This window comes from Pseudophryne corroboree, chromosome 10 (genome assembly GCF_028390025.1).
Source record: "Pseudophryne corroboree isolate aPseCor3 chromosome 10, aPseCor3.hap2, whole genome shotgun sequence".
Taxonomy (NCBI): Eukaryota; Metazoa; Chordata; class Amphibia; order Anura; family Myobatrachidae; genus Pseudophryne; species Pseudophryne corroboree.
In genome coordinates this window covers 242714-268003 of record NC_086453.1, presented here as the reverse complement: position 1 = coordinate 268003, position 25290 = coordinate 242714, and the positions used below count along the sequence as shown (strand labels likewise).

At 41.9% G+C, this 25290-nt stretch overlaps 1 protein-coding gene across 2 annotated transcripts in view; it reads left to right on the top strand.

Moving 5' to 3' along the window:
* The window catches only part of LRRC4B (leucine rich repeat containing 4B), a 403841-nt gene that overhangs the window by 302380 nt on the left and 76171 nt on the right, over positions 1-25290 (top strand). The window lies entirely within an intron of this gene.

Here is a 25290-nt window from a genome sequence, read left to right as displayed (position 1 = left end):
GCCTGGGCACACCTGCGCTTTTCCTGACACACCCAGAAAATGTCAGGTTTCCGCCCAGAAACGCCGACTTCCTATCAGTCAAACAGCGGCTACACTGCATTTACGATCCGTATGCATTTTCTGGCGTTATTACTACACGCGTGTACGCAATACGTTCGATAATCGCTCGATTTGCGAATTCTCTTATTAGCGATCCATGCTGAATTAGGCCGTATGTAGATAAAGTAAGAAGGTGTTTTACTAAATGACACATGACCACAAAGGCATACGTCATACAAAACACGCACGCACAAAAAGAATCTGTGTCTGCAACATTAAATACAATGGAATGATAAAGGTAAATGAAGCTAGATGTATAATGGCATTGTGCCAAGGTTAATGAGTAGTATAAATGTGGATGAGGCGTCACAACCTCCTTGTACTCACTGTTGTCTTTCCTGATTGTCCCCCGCTCTCACGGCTGTAGCGGCCTAGGCTTCTAGGAGTTTCTCCAATAATCACAATTCTCTGATACAGTGCTCAAGCTTGGGGCCTTATTCAACTGAAAGCGCAGATGCGATTACATCTGGCCGGTTCTGCCCAGTGCGCCCGATCTGCGCGGGTGAAGGCCGGCCAATGTGATTGCATCGCATTTATGCGAACACCTCTGCCTGATTGACAGGCAGAGGCGTTTGTGGGCTGGTGACCTGTTGTTGCGGTGAAAATAGGGAAGGATCGCCGCCATTTTTGGGGCAGCCACGTAACGTCACACGCAGCAAATTGCGGCGGTCCAATTGCTTTTGTAGCCAGGCTGCGATCACAGTTGAATTGCGATTACATCGCTGGCCGCCATTAGTATGCTGACCGGCCTTGCCCTGTGCTGGGCGGCGGTTACACTTTAGCTGAATGGGGGCTTAGGGTCGGTATTGGGGCACACCACTGTTCTGTTGTTAGAGGTCAGAGTACAAAAATATCACCGTGTCCTTTCTGGGGGAAAAGGAATTAGACTTCAGTCCATTAATTTATCTTTAATGTTCCACAAAGGAATGTGTGAGTATTCCTACTGGAAAACGGGCTGGCATTTCTACTGTAGAAGGTTATATAGGTCTCTTGTACATGCCTTAAAGAGTTGGTATGTAGGGCAATTATTCTTAGGCAGTAGCACCACAAACATTCCCCTGTGTTCTGTAAGGTGCGTCTCATTCTCCCCCTTACCTCCGTCACCGCTGCAGCTCCATCTCAAACTAACAGAACTCAGAGGGTCACAATGATACAGACTGGCATATTACCCACCGGGTTGTTACATTCGTGTCCGGTGAATGCGTGCAACTGAAGGAAGGATATAGACACAGGTTTATTGCTATACACTTGTGGTATAAAATGCAGCCTGAGGATTCCAATATGAATAAACATATGAAAACATAACTCAGGGTTCTGGCAAACAGCTTATACAGGTAAGGGTCAGGATTTCATAGGGTATTGTATGACTGACGCGTTTCGTTCCATTTCTTGGACTTCTTTAAGGGCATGTAATACCACTTTCACATTCTATAGCGGGTCGCTCCCAAGACTTCTACACAGGTCCTTCCCAGGTGTGACCTGCTTGAGACCCCTCTCAGACTGGAGGCCCCGGCGTGGCATATTGCCACGTTGATGATGTCACAGCATCACATGCGGAGGCGGCGCTTGGAGATCAGATGATCTCCAAGCGTCACCTGCTCCTATAGTGTGAATAAATAACGGGTAGCATCAACCCAGCAACCCGATCACTCTGCACAGCTGCCCGGATCCTACCCATGTTTAATCCTGCATTAAACATGGAGGCAAATGCCGGGCTGCTCAACCTGGGATATTTTCCCTTTCCCCCCTTTCACACTGCACAAAGACCTGGGTTACTGTGCGTTCACGCGCAATAACCCAAGTTATAAGTAGGCAGTGTGAAAGGGGGATTACATACGGCTCATGGTTAGGGCGTTATGTACCTTTAGTCAGCCTCACCTTATTGCCTGTACCGATTGCATCAGAGGCTGTATTGGGATGTTCTGTCATATGAAGACGCACCTTGTGGTGTAATATGGGTTTTCCCTCTTATTCAGGGTTAGCTATTTGCATGATCACCTAAACCAGACACCTATTTCATGGGTCTATATTGAGAACGTTGGGGGTAGGTGTGCATAACTCATACATCCACCTACTCTCTGTCTTGACTATGGGGGTAATTCTGAGTTGATCGCAGCAGGAATTTTGTTAGCAGTTGGGCAAAACCATGTGCATTGCAGGGGAGGAAGATATAACATGTGCAGAGGGAGTTAGATTTGGGTGTGGTGTGTTCAATCTGCAATCTAAATTGCAGTGTAAAAATAATGCAGCCAGTATTTACCCTGCACAGAAACAAAATAACCCACCCAAATCTAACTCTCTCTGCACATGTTACATCTGCCTCCCCTGCAGTGCACATGGTTTTGCCCAACTGCTAACAAAATTCCTGCTGCGATCAACTCAGAATTACCCCTATGTTCTGTATTTTATTACCTCCCTGTCAGTTACGGTTCATCTGTTCTATAATTGCAAATTTGAGGCTTCCAGTCAGGGACGTAACTAGACATTTGTGGGCCCCATAACAACAGACAGAGAGGAGGGTGCAAATCCCCAACCCTATATTTCCCTTCAGCACACTAGAAAATGACCTGTAACCAAACCTGACCCTATCTGGTAATAGAAATTCAGATAATTAGTCACACATGTTTAGCTGCTGAGCTACTTCACGGCTTCTCCGATATCAGCAGTCCTAACACTACATAATAGCAATGCCCACATAGGTCATAGTTGCCTACCCTCCCTCATTCTGCAGGAGACTCCCTGAAATAGCAGCAATCTCCCTCACTCCCTGAATAGTCCAGCAATCTCCCTGATTGCAGCTTTTTCCCATTATGTTAATGTTACATTCTTGGGGGGAAAAAGAAGTCAGATATATACATTCAAAAGGGATCATCAGAGCCATTTCCCTGCATTGGTTATAAGGCACAATGATCCCTATGGCTACATGCATTTTAAATAAGGTTTCTCTTGGTTACTTAAAGTATATGGAACCTCTTGTAGAACACAATACACAAACACATCCTGCAAAATATAAGAGTCTTTTCTTCAACAAGTAGATCTTACTAACTTTGGGGTCATTTAGATTTGGGTGTAAGTCATGTTTATGACACGTCTCTCAGATGCAGCAGTACACGCCCGCGCTAATAGCTGTTACTGTCACAATCTCCCTGAAAATCTTTTTCAAAAGTAGGCAAGTATGACCTAGGGCCATGTAACTTGTCACAGTAGGCCTCATGATAAAGGCTATTACTAAAACACATCTCGACAGAGAGCTAACTTACCTGGGAGCCACCCCCAGGGTCTCCCATTGGCACTACAAGGAACAGCATGCCTTCCAAATACTGCTCCCATCCAATGCCTCTCAAACATAAGCAGACAAACAATGGTAGTTGCTCTGTCATTCCTGGAGATAATTATGTATCAGGTGCTGGAAAGGGGGAGGGGTCACAGACAAACAACAGACAGAGGGGGGGGGGGGATTTGCAAATCCCCACCCCTATATTTCCCTTCAGCACACTAAAAATTACCTGTAACCATACCTGAGCCCACTCGGAAAGACGCAATATTAGACTTAATACTTACAAATGGAGACAGAATATCGGACGTAAAAGTGGGTGAAAACCTGGGATCCAGTGATCATCAAGCAGTATAGTATACAGTATATAATATATATATCGTATATAGTATGGTTCAGCATAAAGACAGAGACTGACTCGTCCCATACAAAAACAAAGGTGTTGGATCTTAGGAAGGCTGATTTTGTAGGGATGGAAAATGTGTAAGCGATTCTTTGGCAGAGTGGAGGAACTTGGAAGCAGTGCAGGAGAGGTGGGAAACATTCAAATGTGCAATATTAAAGGCAACAGACCTTTGTATCAAAAGTGTTAGGAATAACACAAGGAAAAGGAAGCCAGTGTGGTTTGCAAAAGAAGTAGCAAATATTGTGAAAGCAGAAAAGATGGCTTTTAGGAAATATAAGCTGACACAAATAATGAAGACAAAGAGATATATCTTGTTAGACAGAAGGAGACTAAGAAGGTAATCAGATGTGCAAAGGCACAAGCTGAGGAGAAAATGGCCCAGTCAGTGGGTAAAGGAGGCAAAACTTTTTTTAGGTATATAAGCGAAAGGAGAAAAACAAAAGTCGGAATAATAAAACTGAAGACAGAGACAGTGGGGCAGATGTATTAACCTGGAGAAGGCATAAGGAAGTGATAAACGCAGCAGCCAATCAGCTACAATATGGAAATTAACAATTACAAAAAAATTAACCAGGTGGGGTAAAACAAATGATTGAGGATTTAGGTAGACTAGAGGAATGGTCAAGAGTGTGGCAATTACAGTTTAATGCCCAAAAATGCAAAATCATGCACTTGGGTCTCAAAAATTCAAAGGCTAAAAATAGTATTAATGGCACAATACTGGAAACTACTGAGGAGGAAAGGGATCTAGGAGTCACTATTTCAGGTGACATAAAGGATAAATATAGTATTAATGGCACTATACTGGGTACTACTGAGAAGGAAAGGGATCTAGGAGTCACTATCTCAGGTGACATAAAGGATAAATATAGTATTAATGGCACTATACTGGGTACTACTGAGGAGGAAAGGGATCTAGGAGTCACTATTTCAGGTGACATAAAGGATAAATATAGTATTAATGGCACTATACTGGGTACTACTGAGGAGGAAAGGGATCTAGGAGTCACTATTTCAGGTGACATAAAGGATAAATATAGTATTAATGACACTATACTGGAACTACTGAGGAGGAAAGGGATCTAGGAGTCACTATCTCAGGTGACATAAAGTATAAATATAGTATTAATGGCACTATACTGGAAACTACTGAGGAGGAAAGGGATCTAGGAGTCACTATTTCAGGTGACATAAAGGATAAATATAGTATTAATGGCACTATACTGGAAACTACTGAGGAGGAAAGGGATCTAGAAGTCACTATCTCAGGTGATATAAAGGATAAATATAGTATTAATGGCACTATACTGGGAACTACTGAGGAGGAAAGGGATCTAGGAGTCACTATTACAGGTGACATAAAGGATAAATATAGTATTAATGGCACTATACTGGAAACTACTGAGGAGGAAAGGGATCTAGGAGTCACTATTTCAGGTGACATAAAGGATAAATATAGTATTAATGACACTATACTGGAAACTACTGAGGAGGAAAGGGATCTAGGAGTCACTATGTCAGGTGACATAAAGGATAAATATAGTATTAATGGCACTATACTGGAGACTACTGAGAAGGAAAGGGATCTAGGAGTCACTATTTCAGGTGACATAAAGGATAAATATAGTATTAATGGCACTATACTGGAAACTACTGAGGAGGAAAGGGATCTAGGAGTCACTATGTCAGGTGACATAAAGGATAAATATAGTATTAATGGCACTATACTGGAGACTACTGAGAAGGAAAGGGATCTAGGAGTCACTATTTCAGGTGACATAAAGGATAAATATAGTATTAATGACACTATACTGGAAACTACTGAGGAGGAAAGGGATCTAGGAGTCACTATGTCAGGTGACATAAAGGATAAATATAGTATTAATGGCACTATACTGGAGACTACTGAGAAGGAAAGGGATCTAGGAGTCACTATTTCAGGTGACATAAAGGATAAATATAGTATTAATGGCGCTATACTGGAAACTACTGAGGAGGAAAGGGATCTAGGAGTCACTATTTCAGGTGACATAAAGGATAAATATAGTATTAATGGCACTATACTGGAAACTACTGAGGAGGAAAGGGATCTAGGAGTCACTATCTCAGGTGACATAAAGGATAAATATAGTATTAATGGCACTATACTGGAAACTACTGAGGAGGAAAGGGATCTAGGAGTCACTATCTCAGGTGACATAAAGGATAAATATAGTATTAATGGCACTATACTGGGAACTACTGAGGAGGAAAGGGATCTAGGAGTCACTATTTCAGGTGACATAAAGAATAAATATAGTATTAATGGCACTATACTGGGAACTACTGAGGAGGAAAGGGATCTAGGAGTCACTATTACAGGTGACATAAAGGATAAATATAGTATTAATGGCACTATACTGGATACTGCTGAGGAGGAAAGGGATCTAGGAGTCACTATCTCAGGTGACATAAAGGATAAATATAGTATTAATGGCACTATACTGGATACTACTTAGGAGGAAAGGGATCTAGGAGTCACTATTTCCGGTGACATAAAGGATAAATATAGTATTAATGACACTATACTGGAAACTACTGAGGAGGAAAGGGATCTAGGAGTCACTATTTCAGGTGACATAAAGGATAAATATAGTATTAATGACACTATATTGGAAACTACTGAGGAGGAAAGGGATCTAAGAGACACTATGTCAGGTGACATAAAGGATAAATATAGTATTAATGGCACTATACTGGAGACTACTGAGAAGGAAAGGGATCTAGGAGTCACTATTTCAGGTGACATAAAGGATAAATATAGTATTAATGGCGCTATACTGGAAACTACTGAGGAGGAAAGGGATCTAGGAGTCACTATTTCAGGTGACATAAAGGATAAATATAGTATTAATGGCACTATACTGGAAACTACTGAGGAGGAAAGGGATCTAGGAGTCACTATTTCAGGTGACATAAAGGATAAATATAGTATTAATGACACTATACTGGAAACTACTGAGGAGGAAAGGGATCTAGGAGTCACTATGTCAGGTGACATAAAGGATAAATATAGTATTAATGGCACTATACTGGAGACTACTGAGAAGGAAAGGGATCTAGGAGTCACTATTTCAGGTGACATAAAGGATAAATATAGTATTAATGGCGCTATACTGGAAACTACTGAGGAGGAAAGGGATCTAGGAGTCACTATTTCAGGTGACATAAAGGATAAATATAGTATTAATGGCGCTATACTGGAAACTACTGAGGAGGAAAGGGATCTAGGAGTCACTATCTCAGGTGACATAAAGGATAAATATAGTATTAATGGCACTATACTGGAAACTACTGAGGAGGAAAGGGATCTAGGAGTCACTATTTCAGGTGACATAAAGGATAAATATAGTATTAATGGCACTATACTGGAAACTACTGAGGAGGAAAGGGATCTAGGAGTCACTATTTCAGGTGACATAAAGGATAAATATAGTATTAATGGCACTATACTGGAAACTACTGAGGAGGAAAGGGATCTAGGAGTCACTATTTCAGGTGACATAAAGGATAAATATAGTATTAATGGCACTATACTGGGGACTACTGAGGAGGAAAGGGATCTAGGAGTCACTATTTCAGGTGACATAAAGGATAAATATAGTATTAATGGCGCTATACTGGAAACTACTGAGTAGGAAAGGGATCTAGAAGTCCCTATCTCAGGTGATATAAAGGATAAATATAGTATTAATGGCACTATACTGGAGACTACTGAGTAGGAAAGGGATCTAGAAGTCACTATCTCAGGTGATATAAAGGATAAATATAGTATTAATGGCACTATACTGGAAACTACTGAGGAGGAAAGGGATCTAGAAGTCACTATCTCAGGTGATATAAAGGATAAATATAGTATTAATGGCGCTATACTGGAAACTACTGAGGAGGAAAGGGATCTAGAAGTCACTATCTCAGGTGATATAAAGGATAAATATAGTATTAATGGCACTATACTGAGAACTACTGAGGAGGAAAGGGATCTAGGAGTCACTATCAGGTGACATAAAGGATAAATATAGTATTAATGGCACTACACTGGAAACTACTGAGGAGGAAAGGGATCTAGGAGTCACTATTTCAGGTGACATAAAGGATAAATATAGTATTAATGGCACTATACTGGGAGCTACTGAGGTGGAAAGGGATCTAGGAGTCACTATTTCAGGTGACATAAAGGGTAAATATAGTATTAATGGCACTATACTGGGAACTACTGAGGAGGAAAGGGATCTAGGAGTCACTATTTCAGGTGACATAAAGGATAAATATAGTATTAATGGCACTATACTGGATACTGCTGAGGAGGAAAGGGATCTAGGAGTCACTATCTCAGGTGACATAAAGGATAAATATAGTATTAATGGCACTATACTGGATACTACTTAGGAGGAAAGGGATCTAGGAGTCACTATTTCCGGTGACATAAAGGATAAATATAGTATTAATGACACTATACTGGAAACTACTGAGGAGGAAAGGGATCTAGGAGTCACTATTTCAGGTGACATAAAGGATAAATATAGTATTAATGACACTATATTGGAAACTACTGAGGAGGAAAGGGATCTAAGAGACACTATGTCAGGTGACATAAAGGATAAATATAGTATTAATGGCACTATACTGGAGACTACTGAGAAGGAAAGGGATCTAGGAGTCACTATTTCAGGTGACATAAAGGATAAATATAGTATTAATGGCGCTATACTGGAAACTACTGAGGAGGAAAGGGATCTAGGAGTCACTATTTCAGGTGACATAAAGGATAAATATAGTATTAATGACACTATACTGGAAACTACTGAGGAGGAAAGGGATCTAGGAGTCACTATGTCAGGTGACATAAAGGATAAATATAGTATTAATGGCACTATACTGGAGACTACTGAGAAGGAAAGGGATCTAGGAGTCACTATTTCAGGTGACATAAAGGATAAATATAGTATTAATGGCGCTATACTGGAAACTACTGAGGAGGAAAGGGATCTAGGAGTCACTATTTCAGGTGACATAAAGGATAAATATAGTATTAATGGCGCTATACTGGAAACTACTGAGGAGGAAAGGGATCTAGGAGTCACTATCTCAGGTGACATAAAGGATAAATATAGTATTAATGGCACTATACTGGAAACTACTGAGGAGGAAAGGGATCTAGGAGTCACTATTTCAGGTGACATAAAGGATAAATATAGTATTAATGGCACTATACTGGAAACTACTGAGGAGGAAAGGGATCTAGGAGTCACTATTTCAGGTGACATAAAGGATAAATATAGTATTAATGGCACTATACTGGAAACTACTGAGGAGGAAAGGGATCTAGGAGTCACTATTTCAGGTGACATAAAGGATAAATATAGTATTAATGACACTATACTGGAAACTACTGAGGAGGAAAGGGATCTAGGAGTCACTATGTCAGGTGACATAAAGGATAAATATAGTATTAATGGCACTATACTGGAGACTACTGAGAAGGAAAGGGATCTAGGAGTCACTATTTCAGGTGACATAAAGGATAAATATAGTATTAATGGCGCTATACTGGAAACTACTGAGTAGGAAAGGGATCTAGAAGTCACTATCTCAGGTGATATAAAGGATAAATATAGTATTAATGGCACTATACTGGAGACTACTGAGTAGGAAAGGGATCTAGAAGTCACTATCTCAGGTGATATAAAGGATAAATATAGTATTAATGGCACTATACTGGAAACTACTGAGGAGGAAAGGGATCTAGAAGTCACTATCTCAGGTGATATAAAGGATAAATATAGTATTAATGGCGCTATACTGGAAACTACTGAGGAGGAAAGGGATCTAGAAGTCACTATCTCAGGTGATATAAAGGATAAATATAGTATTAATGGCACTATACTGAGAACTACTGAGGAGGAAAGGGATCTAGGAGTCACTATCAGGTGACATAAAGGATAAATATAGTATTAATGGCACTACACTGGAAACTACTGAGGAGGAAAGGGATCTAGGAGTCACTATTTCAGGTGACATAAAGGATAAATATAGTATTAATGGCACTATACTGGGAGCTACTGAGGTGGAAAGGGATCTAGGAGTCACTATTTCAGGTGACATAAAGGATAAATATAGTATTAATGGCACTATACTGGGAACTACTGAGGAGGAAAGGGATCTAGGAGTCACTATTTCAGGTGATATAAAGGATAAATATAGTTTCTCTGACGTCCTAGTGGATGCTGGGTACTCCGTAAGGACCATGGGGAATAGACGGGCTCCGCAGGAGACTGGGCACTCTTTAAAGAAAGATTAGGTACTACATCTGGTGTGCACTGGCTCCTCCGTCTATGCCCCTCCTCCAGACCTCAGTTAGAATCTGTGCCCGGCCAGAGCTGGATGCACCCCAGGGGCTCTCCTGAGCTTCCTAGAAAGAAAGTATTAGTTAGGTTTTTTATTTTCAGTGAGATCTGCTGGCAACAGACTCACTGCTACGTGGGACTGAGGGGAGAGAAGCGAACCTACCTGCTTGCAGCTAGCTTGGGCTTCTTAGGCTACTGGACACCATTAGCTCCAGAGGGATCGAACACAGGCCCAGTCCTCGGTCGTCCGGACCCGGAGCCGCGCCGCCGTCCCCCTTGCAGAGCCAGAAGAACCAAAGAGAAGTTGAAAATCGGCGACTGAAGACTCCGGTCTTCATTAAGGTAGCGCACAGCACTGCAGCTGTGCACCATTGCTCCCACTGCACACCACACACTCCGGTCACTGATGGGTGCCGGGCGCTGGGGGGGGGGGGGGGGGCGCCCTGGGCAGCAATTAGAGTACCTTACATGGCTAAATAGCACATAATATAGCTAATAAACTGTATATGTGCATAATCCCCCGCCATAAAACATATAAAAAAGCGGGAGAAGTCCGCCGAGAAAGGGGCGGGGCTATCATCCTCAGCACACGGGCGCCATTTTCTCTTCACAGCTCCGCTGGAAGGCAGCTCCCCAGGCTCTCCCCTGCAGTTTCCAGGCTTCAAGGGTAAAAAAGAGAGGGGGGGGCACTAAATTTAGGCGCAAACTGTGTATAATAAGCTGCTATAGGGAAAAATCACTCACTTTAGTGTAAATCCCTGGTTATATAGTGCTGTGGTGTGTGCTGGCATACTCTCTCTCTGTCTCCCCAAAGGACTTTGTGGGGTCCTGTCCTCAGTCAGAGCATTCCCTGTGTGTGTGTGCGGTGTGTCGGTACGGCTGTGTCGACATGTTTGATGAGGACGCTTACGTGGAGGTGGAGCAGGAGCCGATAAGTGTGATGTCGCCCCCTGCGGGGCCGACACCAGAGTGGATGGATATGTGGAAGGTATTAACCGACAGTGTCAATTTCTTGCATAAAAGGTTCGATGACATAACAGCTTTGGGACAGCCGGCATCTCAGGCCGCGCCTGCCCAAACGTCTCAGAGGCCATCAGGGGCTCAAAAACGCCCGCTACCTCAGATGGCAGACACAGATGTCGACACGGAGTCTGACTCCAGTGTCGACGAGGATGAGACAAATGTACAATCCACAAGGGCCATCCGATGTATGATTACGGCAATGAAAAATGTGTTGCACATTTCTGACATTAACCCGGTTACCACAAAAAAGGGTATTATGTTTGGGGAGAAAAAGCAGCCAGTGACTTTTCCCCCATCTGATGAGTTAAATGAATTGTGTGAAGAAGCGTGGTGTTCCCCAGATAAGAAACTAGTGATTTCTAAATGGTTACTAATGGCGTACCCTTTCCCGCCAACGGATAGGCTACGCTGGAAGACATCCCCTAGGGTGGACAAGGCGCTCACACGCTTATCAAAAAAGGTGGCACTGCCGTCTCAGGATACGGCCGCCTTAAAGGAGCCTGCAGATAGAAAGCAGGAGGCTATCCTGAAGTCTGTGTATACACACTCAGGTACTATACTGAGACCTGCTATTGCTTCAGCATGGATGTGTAGTGCTGCAGCAGCATGGTCTGATTCCCTGTCAGATAACATTGATTCCCTTGACAGGGATACTATTTTGCTAACTATAGAGCATATTAAAGATGTAGTCTTATATATGAGAGATGCACAGAGGGACATTTGCCGGCTGGCATCTAGAACTAATGCAATGTCCATTTCTGCCAGGAGAGTATTATTGACTCGGCAGTGGACAGGTGATGCTGATTCTAAAAGGCACATGGAAGTTTTGCCTTATAAGGGTGAGGAATTGTTTGGGGACGGTCTCTCGGACCTCGTGTCCACAGCAACAGCTGGGAAGTCGACCTTTTTACCTCAGGTTCCCTCACAGCCTAAGAAAGCACCGTATTATCAAGTACAGTCCTTTCGGCCTCAGAAAGGCAAGCGGGTCAGAGGCGCGTCCTTTCTGCCCAGAGGCAGGGGTAGAGGGAAAAAGCTGCACCAGACAGCCAGTTCCCAGGAACAAATATCCTCCCCTGCTTCCACTAAGTCCACCACATGACGCTGGGGCTCCACAGGTGGAGCCAGGTGCGGTGGGGGCCCGTCTCCGGAACTTCAGCGACCAGTGGGTTCGCGCACAGGTGGATCTCTGAGTTCTACAGGTATCTCAGGGATACAAGCTGGAGTTTGAGACGTCTCCCCCTCGCCGTTACCTCAAATCAGCCTTGCCTGCTACTCCCAAGGAAAGGGAGGTAGTACTGGCGGCAATTCACAAGCTGTACCTCCAGCAGGTGATAATCAAAGTTCCTCTCCTTCAACAGGGACGAGGTTACTATTCCACAATGTTTGTGATACCGAAACCAGACGGTTCAGTGAGACCCATTCTAAATTTTAAATCCTTGAACACTTATATAAGGAAGTTCAAGTTCAAAATAGAATCGCTCAGGGCGGTTATTGCAAGCCTGGAAGAGGGGGATTTTATGGTGTCACTGGACATCATGGATGCTTACCTACATGTCCCCATTTACCCACCTCACCAGGAGTACCTCAGGTTTGTGGTACAGAACTGCCATTACCAATTCCAGAGGTTGCCGTTTGGTCTATCCACGGCACCGAGGGTGTGTACCAGGGTAATGGCCGAAATGGTGATACTCCTTCGAAAGAAGGGAGTTATAATTATCCCGTACTTGGACGATCTCCTTATAAAAGCGAGGTCCAAGGAGCAGTTGTTGATCGGAGTAGCACTATCTCAGGAAGTGCTACAACAGCACGGCTGGATTCTGAATATCCCAAAGTCGCAGCTGGTTCCAACGACGCGTCTGCTGATATTGGGCATGTTTCTGGACACAGAACAGAAGAAGGTGTTTCTCCCGGAGGAGAAGGCCAAGGAGTTGTCATCTCTGGTCAGAAACCTCCTGAAACCGAAACAGGTGTCGGTGCATCATTGCACGCGAGTCCTGGGAAAGATGGTAGCTTCTTACGAAGCAATTCCCTTCGGCAGGTTCCATGCAAGGAACTTTCAGTGGGACCTGTTAGACAAGTGAGGATCGCATCTTCAGATGCATCGGCTGATCGCCCTGTCCCCGAGGGCCAGGGTGTCTCTGCTGTGGTGGCTGCAGAGTGCTCATCTTCTCGAGGGCCGCAGATTCGGCATTCAGGACTGGGTCCTGGTGACCACGGATGCAAGCCTCCGAGGTTGGGGAGCAGTCACTCAGGGAAGAAACTTCCAAGGACAATGGTCGAGTCAGGAGACTTCCCTACACATAAATATTCTGGACCTAAGGGCCATTTACAATGCCCTAAGTCAAGCAGAACTCCTACTTCAAAACCAGCCGGTGCTGATTCAGTCAGACAACATCACGGCTGTCGCCCATGTAAACCGACAAGGCGGCACAAGAAGCAGGATGGCGTTGGCAGAAGCCACAAGGATTCTCCGATGGGCGGAGAATCACGTGCTAACACTGTCAGCAGTGTTCATTCCGGGTGTGGAAAACTAGGAAGCAGACTTCCTCAGCAGGCACGACCTCCACCCGGGAGAGTGGGGACTTCATCCAGAAGTCTTCAGGCAGATTGTAAACCGTTGGGAACGGCCACAGGTGGACATGATGGCGTCCCGCCTCAACAAAAAGCTAAATAAGTATTGCGCCAGGTCAAGAGACCCTCAGGCGATAGCTGTGGATGCTCTAGTGACACCGTGGGTGTACCAGTCGGTTTATGTGTTCCCTCCTCTTCCTCTCATACCCAAGGTACTGAGGATAGTAAGTAAGAGAGGAGTAAGAACTATACTCGTAGTTCCGGATTGGCCAAGAAGAACTTGGTACCCAGAACTACAAGAAATGATCTCGGACATGGCCTTTGTCTCTCAGACAGGACCTGTTACTGCAGGGGCCCTGTCTGTTCCAAGACTTACCGCGGCTGCGTTTGAAGGCTTGGCGGTTGAACGCCGGATCCTAACGGAAAAGGGCGTTCCAGATGAAGTGATTCCTACGCTGTTAAAGGCTAGGAAAGACGCTGCCTGAAGTTCAGACGTTGTTAAGGGAGTGCTGCATATTCAGCCCCCTTTTGTGCCTCCAGTGGCACCTTGGGATCTCAACGTAGTGTTGGATTTCCTAAAATCACATTGTTTTGAGCCACTTCAGACCGTGGAGTTGAAGTATCTCACGTGCAAAGTGGTCATGCTTTTGGCCTTGGATTCGGCTAGGCGTGTGTCAGAATTGGCGGCTTTGTCATGTAAAAGCCCTTATCTGATCTTCCATATGGACAGGACAGAATTGAGGACTCGTCCCCAATTTCTCCCTAAGGTGGTATCAGCGTTTCATTTGAACCATCCTATTGTGGTGCCTGCGGCTACTCGGGACTTGGAGGATTCCAAGTTGCTGGACGTAGTCCGGGCCCTGAAAATCTAGGTTTCCAAGACGGCTAGAGTCAGAAAAACTGACTCGCTGTTTATCCTGCATGCACCCAACAAGCTGGGTGCTCCTGCTTCTAAGCAGACTATTGCTCGCTGGATTTGTAGCACGATTCAACTTGCACATTCTGCGGCTGGACTGCCGCACCCTAAATCTGTAAAAGCCCATTCCACGAGGAAGGTGGGCTCTTCTTGGGCGGCTGCCCAAGGGGTCTCGGCTTTACAACTTTGCCGAGCTGCTACCTGGTCGGGGTCAAACACGTTTGCAAAATTCTACAAGTTTGATACCCTGGCTGAGGAGGACCTTGAGTTTGCTCATTCGGTGCTGCAGAGTCATCCGCACTCTCCCGCCCGTTTGGGAGCTTTGGTATAATCCCCATGGTCCTCACGGAGTTCCCAGCATCCACTAGGACGTCAGAGAAAATAAGAATTTACTCACCGGTAATTCTATTTCTCGTAGTCCGTAGTGGATGCTGGGAGCCCGTCCCAAGTGCGGACTTCTGCAATACTTGTATATAGTTATTGCTTAACTATAGGGTTATTGTTCTGAGCCATCTGTTGAATGAGGCTCAGCTATTGTTCATACTGTTAACTGGGTATAGTTATCACAAGTTGTACGGTGTGATTGGTGTGGCTGGTATGAGTCTTACCCTGGATTCCAAATCCTTTCCTAGTAATATCAGCTCTTCCGGGCACAGTTTCCCGAACTGAGGTCTGGAGGAGGGGCATAGAGGGAGGAGCCAGTGCACACCAGATGTAGTACCTAATCTTTCTTTAAAGAGTGCCCAGTCTCCTGCAGAGCCCGTCTATTCCCCATGGTCCTTACGGAGTACCCAGCATCCACTACGGACTACGAGAAATAGAATTACCGGTGAGTAAATTCTTATTATTAATGGCACTATACTGGAGACTACTGAGGAGGAAAGGGATCTAGGAGTCACTATTTCAGGTGACATAAAGGATAAATATAGTATTAATGGCACTATACTGGAAACTACTGAGGAGGAAAGGGATCTAGGAGTCACTATTTCAGGTGACATAAAGGATAAATATAGTATTAATGGCACTATACTGGACACTACTGAGGAGGAAAGGGATCTAGGAGTCACTATTTCAGGTGACATAAAGGATAAATATAGTATTAATGGCACTATACTGGAAACTACTGAGGAGGAAAGGGATCTAGGAGTCACTATCTCAGGTGACATAAAGGATAAATATAGTATTAATGGCACTATACTGGGAACTACTGAGGAGGAAAGGGATCTAGGAGTCACTATCTCAGGTGACAAAGGATAAATATAGTATTAATGGCACTATACTGGATACTACTGAGGAGGAAAGGGATCTAGGAGTCACTATCTCAGGTGACAAAGGATAAATATAGTATTAATGGCACTATACTGGGAACTACTGAGGAGGAAAGGGATCTAGGAGTCACTATCTCAGGTGACATAAAGGATAAATATAGTATTAATGGCACTATACTGGAAACTACTGAGGAGGAAAGGGATCTAGGAGTCACTATTTCCGGTGACATAAAGGATAAATATAGTATTAATGACACTATACTGGGAACTACTGAGGAGGAAAGGGATCTAGGAGTCACTATCTCAGGTGACATAAAGGATAAATATAGTATTAATGGCACTATACTGGGTACTACTGAGGAGGAAAGGGATCTAGGAGTCACTATTTCAGGTGACATAAAGGATAAATATAGTATTATTGGCACTATACTGGGAACTACTGAGGAGGAAAGGGATCTAGGAGTCACTATTTCAGGTGACATAAAGGATAAATATAGTAATAATGACACTATACTGGGAACTACTGAGGAGGAAAGGGATCTAGGAGTCACTATCTCAGGTGACATAAATGATAAATATAGTATTAATGGCGCTATACTGGAAACTACTGAGGAGGAAAGGGATCTAGGAGTCACTATTTCAGGTGACATAAAGGATAAATATAGTAATAATGACACTATACTGGGAACTACTGAGGAGGAAAGGGATCTAGGAGTCACTATCTCAGGTGACATAAATGATAAATATAGTATTAATGGCACTATACTGGAAACTACTGAGGAGGAAAGGGATCTAGGAGTCACTATTTCAGGTGACATAAAGGATAAATATAGTAATAATGACACTATACTGGGAACTACTGAGGAGGAAAGGGATCTAGGAGTCACTATTTCAGGTGACATAAAGGATAAATATAGTATTAATGACACTATACTGGAAACTACTGAGGAGGAAAGGGATCTAGGAGTCACTATCTCAGGTGACATAAAGGATAAATATAGTATTAATGGCACTATACTGGAACTACTGAGGAGGAAAGGGATCTAGGAGTAACTATTTCAGGTGACATAAAGGATAAATATAGTAATAATGACACTATACTGGGAACTACTGAGGAGGAAAGGGATCTAGGAGTCACTATCTCAGGTGACATAAATGATAAATATAGTATTAATGGCACTATACTGGAAACTACTGAGGAGGAAAGGGATCTAGGAGTCACTATTTCAGGTGACATAAAGGATAAATATAGTAATAATGACACTATACTGGGAACTACTGAGGAGGAAAGGGATCTAGGAGTCACTATCTCAGGTGACATAAAGGATAAATATAGTATTAATGGCACTATACTGGAACTACTGAGGAGGAAAGGGATCTAGGAGTCACTATTTCAGGTGACATAAAGGATAAATATAGTATTAATGGCACTATACTGGGAACTACTGAGGAGGAAAGGGATCTAGGAGTCACTATCTCAGGTGACATAAAGGATAAATATAGTATTAATGGCACTATACTGGAGACTACTGAGGAGGAAAGGGATCTAGGAGTCACTATTTCAGGTGACATAAAGGATAAATATAGTAATAATGACACTATACTGGGAACTACTGAGGAGGAAAGGGATCTAGGAGTCACTATCTCAGGTGACATAAATGATAAATATAGTATTAATGGCACTATACTGGAAACTACTGAGGAGGAAAGGGATCTAGGAGTCACTATTTCAGGTGACATAAAGGATAAATATAGTAATAATGACACTATACTGGGAACTACTGAGGAGGAAAGGGATCTAGGAGTCACTATTTCAGGTGACATAAAGGATAAATATAGTATTAATGACACTATACTGGAAACTACTGAGGAGGAAAGGGATCTAGGAGTCACTATCTCAGGTGACATAAAGGATAAATATAGTATTAATGGCACTATACTGGAACTACTGAGGAGGAAAGGGATCTAGGAGTAACTATTTCAGGTGACATAAAGGATAAATATAGTAATAATGACACTATACTGGGAACTACTGAGGAGGAAAGGGATCTAGGAGTCACTATCTCAGGTGACATAAATGATAAATATAGTATTAATGGCACTATACTGGAAACTACTGAGGAGGAAAGGGATCTAGGAGTCACTATTTCAGGTGACATAAAGGATAAATATAGTAATAATGACACTATACTGGGAACTACTGAGGAGGAAAGGGATCTAGGAGTCACTATCTCAGGTGACATAAAGGATAAATATAGTATTAATGGCACTATACTGGAACTACTGAGGAGGAAAGGGATCTAGGAGTCACTATTTCAGGTGACATAAAGGATAAATATAGTATTAATGGCACTATACTGGAAACTACTGAGGAGGAAAGGGATCTAGGAGTCACTATCTCAGGTGACATAAAGGATAAATATAGTAATAATGACACTATACTGAGGACTACTGAGGAGGAAAGGGATCTAGGAGTCACTATATCAGGTGACATAAAGGATAAATATAGTATTAATGGCACTATACTGGAAACTACTGAGGAGGAAAGGGATCTAGAAGTCACTATCTCAGGTGACATAAAGGATAAATATAGTAATAATGACACTATACTGAGGACTACTGAGGAGGAAAGGGATCTAGGAGTCACTATATCAGGTGACATAAAGGATAAATATAGTATTAATGGCACTATACTGGAAACTACTGAGGAGGAAAGGGATCTAGGAGTCACTATTTCAGGTGACATAAAGGATAAATATAGTATTAATGGCACTATACTGGAAACTACTGAGGAGGAAAGGGATCTAGAAGTCACTATCTCAGGTGACATAAAGGATAAATATAGTAATAATGACACTATACTGAGGACTACTGAGGAGGAAAGGGATCTAGGAGTCACTATATCAGGTGACATAAAGGATAAATATAGTATTAATGGCACTATACTGGAAACTACTGAGGAGGAAAGGGATCTAGGAGTCACTATTTCAGGTGACATAAAGGATAAATATAGTAATAATGACACTATACTGAGGACTACTGAGGAGGAAAGGGATCTAGGAGTCACTATATCAGGTGACATAAAGGATAAATATAGTATTAATGGCACTATACTGGAAACTACTGAGGAGGAAAGGGATCTAGAAGTCACTATCTCAGGTGACATAAAGGATAAATATAGTAATAATGACACTATACTGGAAACTACTGAGGAGGAAAGGGATCTAGAAGTCACTATCTCAGGTGACATAAAGGATAAATATAGTATTAATGGCACTATACTGAGGACTACTGAGGAGGAAAGGGATCTAGGAGTCACTATCTCAGGTGACATAAAGGATAAATATAGTATTAATGGCACTATACTGGAAACTACTGAGGAGGAAAGGGATCTAGGAGTCACTATCTCAGGTGACATAAAGGATAAATATAGTATTAATGGCACTATACTGGAAACTACTGAGGAGGAAAGGGATCTAGGAGTCACTATCTCAGGTGACATAAAGGATAAATATAGTAATAATGACACTATACTGAGGACTACTGAGGAGGAAAGGGATCTAGGAGTCACTATATCAGGTGACATAAAGGATAAATATAGTATTAATGGCACTATACTGGAAACTACTGAGGAGGAAAGGGATCTAGAAGTCACTATCTCAGGTGACATAAAGGATAAATATAGTAATAATGACACTATACTGAGGACTACTGAGGAGGAAAGGGATCTAGGAGTCACTATATCAGGTGACATAAAGGATAAATATAGTATTAATGGCACTATACTGGAAACTACTGAGGAGGAAAGGGATCTAGGAGTCACTATTTCAGGTGACATAAAGGATAAATATAGTAATAATGACACTATACTGAGGACTACTGAGGAGGAAAGGGATCTAGGAGTCACTATATCAGGTGACATAAAGGATAAATATAGTATTAATGACACTATACTGGAAACTACTGAGGAGGAAAGGGATCTAGAAGTCACTATCTCAGGTGACATAAAGGATAAATATAGTAATAATGACACTATACTGGAAACTACTGAGGAGGAAAGGGATCTAGGAGTCACTATCTCAGGTGACATAAAGGATAAATATAGTATTAATGGAACTATACTGGGAACTACTGAGGAGGAAAGGGATCTAGGAGTCACTATCTCAGGTGACATAAAGGATAAATATAGTATTAATGGCACTATACTGGAAACTACTGAGGAGGAAAGGGATCTAGGAGTCACTATTTCAGGTGACATAAAGGATAAATATAGTATTAATGGCACTATACTGGGAACTACTGAGGATGACAGGGATCTAGGAGTCACTATCTCAGGTGACATAAAGGATAAATATAGTATTAATGGCACTATACTGGGAACTACTGAGGAGGAAAGGGATCTAGGAGTCACTATCTCAGGTGACATAAAGGATAAATATAGTATTAATGGCACTATACTGGAAACTACTGAGGAGGAAAGGGATCTAGGAGTCACTATTTCAGGTGACATAAAGGATAAATATAGTATTAATGGCACTATACTGGAAACTACTGAGGAGGAAAGGGATCTAGGAGTCACTATCTCAGGTGACATAAAGGATAAATATAGTATTAATGGCACTATACTGGAAACTACTGAGGAGGAAAGGGATCTAGGAGTCACTATTTCAGGTGACATAAAGGATAAATATAGTATTAATGGCACTATACTGGAAACTACTGAGGAGGAAAGGGATCTAGGAGTCACTATTTCAGGTGACATAAAGGATAAATATAGTATTAATGGCACTATACTGGAAACTACTGAGGAGGAAAGGGATCTAGGAGTCACTATTTCAGGTGATATAAAGGATAAATATAGTATTAATGGCACTATACTGGAAACTACTGAGGAGGAAAGGGATCTAGGAGTCACTATTCCAGGTGACATAAAGGATAAATATAGGATTAATGGCACTATACTGGAAACTACTGAGGAGGAAAGGGATCTAGGAGTCACTATTTCAGGTGACATAAAGAATAAATATAGTATTAATGGCACTATACTGGATACTACTGAGGAGGAAAGGGATCTAGGAGTCACTATTCCAGGTGACATAAAGGATAAATATAGGATTAATGGCACTATACTGGAAACTACTGAGGAGGAAAGGGATCTAGGAGTCACTATTTCAGGTGACATAAAGTATATATATAGTATTAATGACACTATACTGGAAACTACTGAGGAGGAAAGGGATCTAGGAGTCACTATTCCAGGTGACATAAAGGATAAATATAGGATTAATGGCACTATACTGGAAACTACTGAGGAGGAAAGGGATCTAGGAGTCACTATTTCAGGTGACATAAAGAATAAATATAGTATTAATGGCTCTATACTGGAGACTACTGAGGAGGAAAGGGATCTAGGAGTCACTATTTCAGGTGACATAAAGGATAAATATAGTATTAATGGCACTATACTGGAGACTACTGAGGAGGAAAGGGATCTAGGAGTCACTATTTCAGGTGACATAAAGGATAAATATAGTATTAATGGCACTATACTGGAAACTACTGAGGAGGAAAGGGATCTAGGAGTCACTATCTCAGGTGACATAAAGGATAAATATAGTATTAATGGCACTATACTGGAAACTACTGAGGAGGAAAGGGATCTAGGAGTCACTATTTCAGGTGACATAAAGGATAAATATAGTAATAATGGCACTATACTGAGAACTACTGAGGAGGAAAGGGATCTAGGAGTCACTATTTCAGGTGACATAAAGGATAAATATAGTATTAATGGCACTATACTGGAAACTACTGAGGAGGAAAGGGATCTAGGAGTCACTATTTCAGGTGACATAAAGGATAAATATAGTATTAATGGCACTATACTGGAAACTACTGAGGAGGAAAGGGATCTAGGAGTCACTATTTCAGGTGACATAAAGGATAAATATAGTATTAATGGCACTATACTGGAAACTACTGAGGAGGAAAGGGATCTAGGAGTCACTATTTCAGGTGACATAAAGGATAAATATAGTATTAATGGCACTATACTGGAAACTACTGAGGAGGAAAGGGATCTAGGAGTCACTATTTCAAGTGACATAAAGGATAAATATAGTATTAATGGCACTATACTGGAAACTACTGAGGAGGAAAGGGATCTAGGAGTCACTATCTCAGGTGACATAAAGGATAAATATAGTATTAATGGCACTATACTGGAAACTACTGAGGAGGAAAGGGATCTAGGAGTCACTATTTCAGGTGACATAAAGGATAAATATAGTATTAATGGCACTATACTGGAAACTACTGAGGAGGAAAGGGATCTAGGAGTCACTATTTCAGATGACATAAAGGCAGGTAAGCAATGTAACACAGCAATGAGGAAGGCTGGTCAGATGCTTAGTGCATTGGGAGAGGAATCAGCAGCAGAAAGAAAGAAGTAATAATGCCGCTGTATAGGTCATAGGTACGGCCTCATCTAGAATACTGTGTTCAATACTGGAGGCCATATCTTCAAAAGAATATAAATACATTAGAGACTGTACAAAGAAGGGCAACTAATATGGTGCATGGCCGACATCACACAACATACCCAGAAAGACTAAGAAATCTCAATATGTATAGTGTGGGGAGAGAAGGGAAAGGGGGGACATGTAGAGACTGTCACATATATGAAGGGTTTTAACAAAGTCCAGGAGGGAAACATTCTCCAAAGGAAGAGAAGCAATAGGACAGGAGGACATGCACTGAGACTGGAGGGGGGAGGTTCAGGGGAAATTTGAGGAAAAATTACTTCACAGGCAGGGTGGTGGACAAGTGGAATAGCCTCCCATCAGAGGTGGTAGAGGCTGAGACAGTAGCGCAATTTAAACATGTATGGGATAGACATAAGGATATTCTTACAAAGAAATAAGGATCAAATAAGGATCAAATAAGGATTGAGATAAAAAATATGGTAAAAAAAAGGGGCAGACTAGATGGGCCAAGTGGTTCTTATCTGCCGACACATTCTATGTTTCTGTCACCACTTCATATTATTCCACATTATAGTGCCCTCAGTTCATATTATCCTACATTACATTGCCCCCAATTCAGATGATGTCACATTATGGTAACCCTGTACATTATAAGAGCTACTACATGCACTCTGCTTAACACTATAACATCCATTATACACACGTAGTGAAAATGAGATGTCACCAGATAACCTAGTGCTCATTCCCTGATATCTGCAGGGCCTCCAGTGCTGAGTGTAAAGCTAGGTACACACTATACAATTATCTATACAATTATCTGGCAGAACTAGCTGGTTGGAATACAAATCTGGTAATGGATGAGAGCAAATGACAATCTATCATTTGTTCCCAAACACTGGAAAACAAACAAAACCTGTTGTTCATACAAATTGGTTAAATACAAATATTACCAACTTGGTTGAATGAGTGTTTGTGACAGTTTTGCAGTATTTGGGAACAAATGGCATACCCTCCTTTTTGGCAGGTAAAGGACCTTTTTTATGGTCTGTACCGATTTTTGGCTCTCCAAACTTCCATTGAAAGTATAGGAAAAGGGGCGTGACCACGCCCCCTTTTACCCATGGCCACACCCCCTTTTCGGATTTGTACCGATTTTTATGTGAAAACTGTTGGAGGGTGTGAAATGATATATTGTAATTTGCTCTCATCCATTACCAGATTTTCATTCCAACCAGCTAGATCTGCCAGATAATTGTATAGTGTGTACCTAAGGACAGGGGAAGGGGTTTGGCACCAACCAGCCCGCTACCTGGAGCTCCCCCCGTCTGGTACCTTTTCTGGGCGAAATGGACAACCCATAATTCAGTAAAATGTGTGCACCAAACCCTGCAGTGATGCCTGTTGTGTTCTCTAGGCTGTTGCTGTTCTACATTCTCTGCATAATGTATCATGTAAAGCGTCCTGAGGGAGAAAAGCCGTATAGAAATAAAATGACTATTATTACTACTTCCTAATGAAGGAAATTCCACTTTGAGTAAGGATTTTCTGGGAGATTCCTAAAGTCGGAGGTCATCCTGCTCTCCCAACTTAACGTCACCAAGGCTGTGATAAAGGAAAAGCCAACAGGGGAGGCATTGATATACCGTCTGTCAGGATCCCAGTGCTCACCATACCGATGTCAGAATCCCGATAGCCGGCATACCATCAACTATTCTCCCTCTTGGGGTGTCCATAAGAACCCTGGAGGGAGAATGCTCACCCCACTGGCTGTATGCCATCGCCGGGATGCCTGGTGCCAGGGTCCCAAGCTCCGGCATAACATACTACACCCCCATTTCAGACGCACAGGTGCAGCGGGAGATGGGTCAATGTGGAACTTTACTGAAAGGGTGAGATAGCGAGTGCTATATATATATATATATATATATATATATATATATATATATATACACAGGTTGAGTATCCCATATCCAAATATTCCGAAATACGGAATATTCCGAAATACGGACTTTTTTGAGTGAGAGTGAGATAGTGAAACCTTTGTTTTTTGATGGCTCAATGTACACAAACTTTGTTTAATACACAAAGTTATTAAAAATATTGTATTAAATGACCTTCAGGCTGTGTATATAAGGTGTATATGAAACATAAATGAATTGTGTGAATGTAGAAACACTTTGTTTAATGCACAAAATTATAAAAAATATTAGCTAAAATTACCTTCAGGCTGTGTGTATAAGGAGTATATGTAACATAAATGCATCTGTGCTTAGACTTGGGTCCCATCACCATGATATCTCATTATGGTATGCAATTATTCCAAAATACGGAAAAATCCCATATCCAAATTACCTCTGGTCCCGAGCATTTTGGATAAGGGATACTCAACCTATATATATATATATATATATATATATATATATATATATAGAGAGAGAGAGAGAGAGTCCAGAACAAGCCCAGAACTCCTAAATCCCCTTACTTGAATGCTGTGGTGCCATCCAGGTGATATTTTATCACATTGCAATGTAGAAGAAAAGCGGCGGCACTCGTCAGACTTGATGCAAAAGAGCTAAGGCGAAATTAAATGGAACACTTGTAACTCTTTTGCTTCAAGTTTGATGAGTGCCGCCGTTTTTCTTCTACAATATATATATATATATATATATATATATATATATATATATATATATATACACATACCCTCCAACTGTACCTTTTTGGCCGGTACAGTACCGTTTTTTTAAGGTCTGTACTGGCCAAAAAGGGCTTTGTACCGATTTTTTACTTACTGCATCTCCATTGAAAGTATAGGAAAGGGGCTTGCGGCCACGCCCCCTTTCCTTATTTGTACCGGTTTTT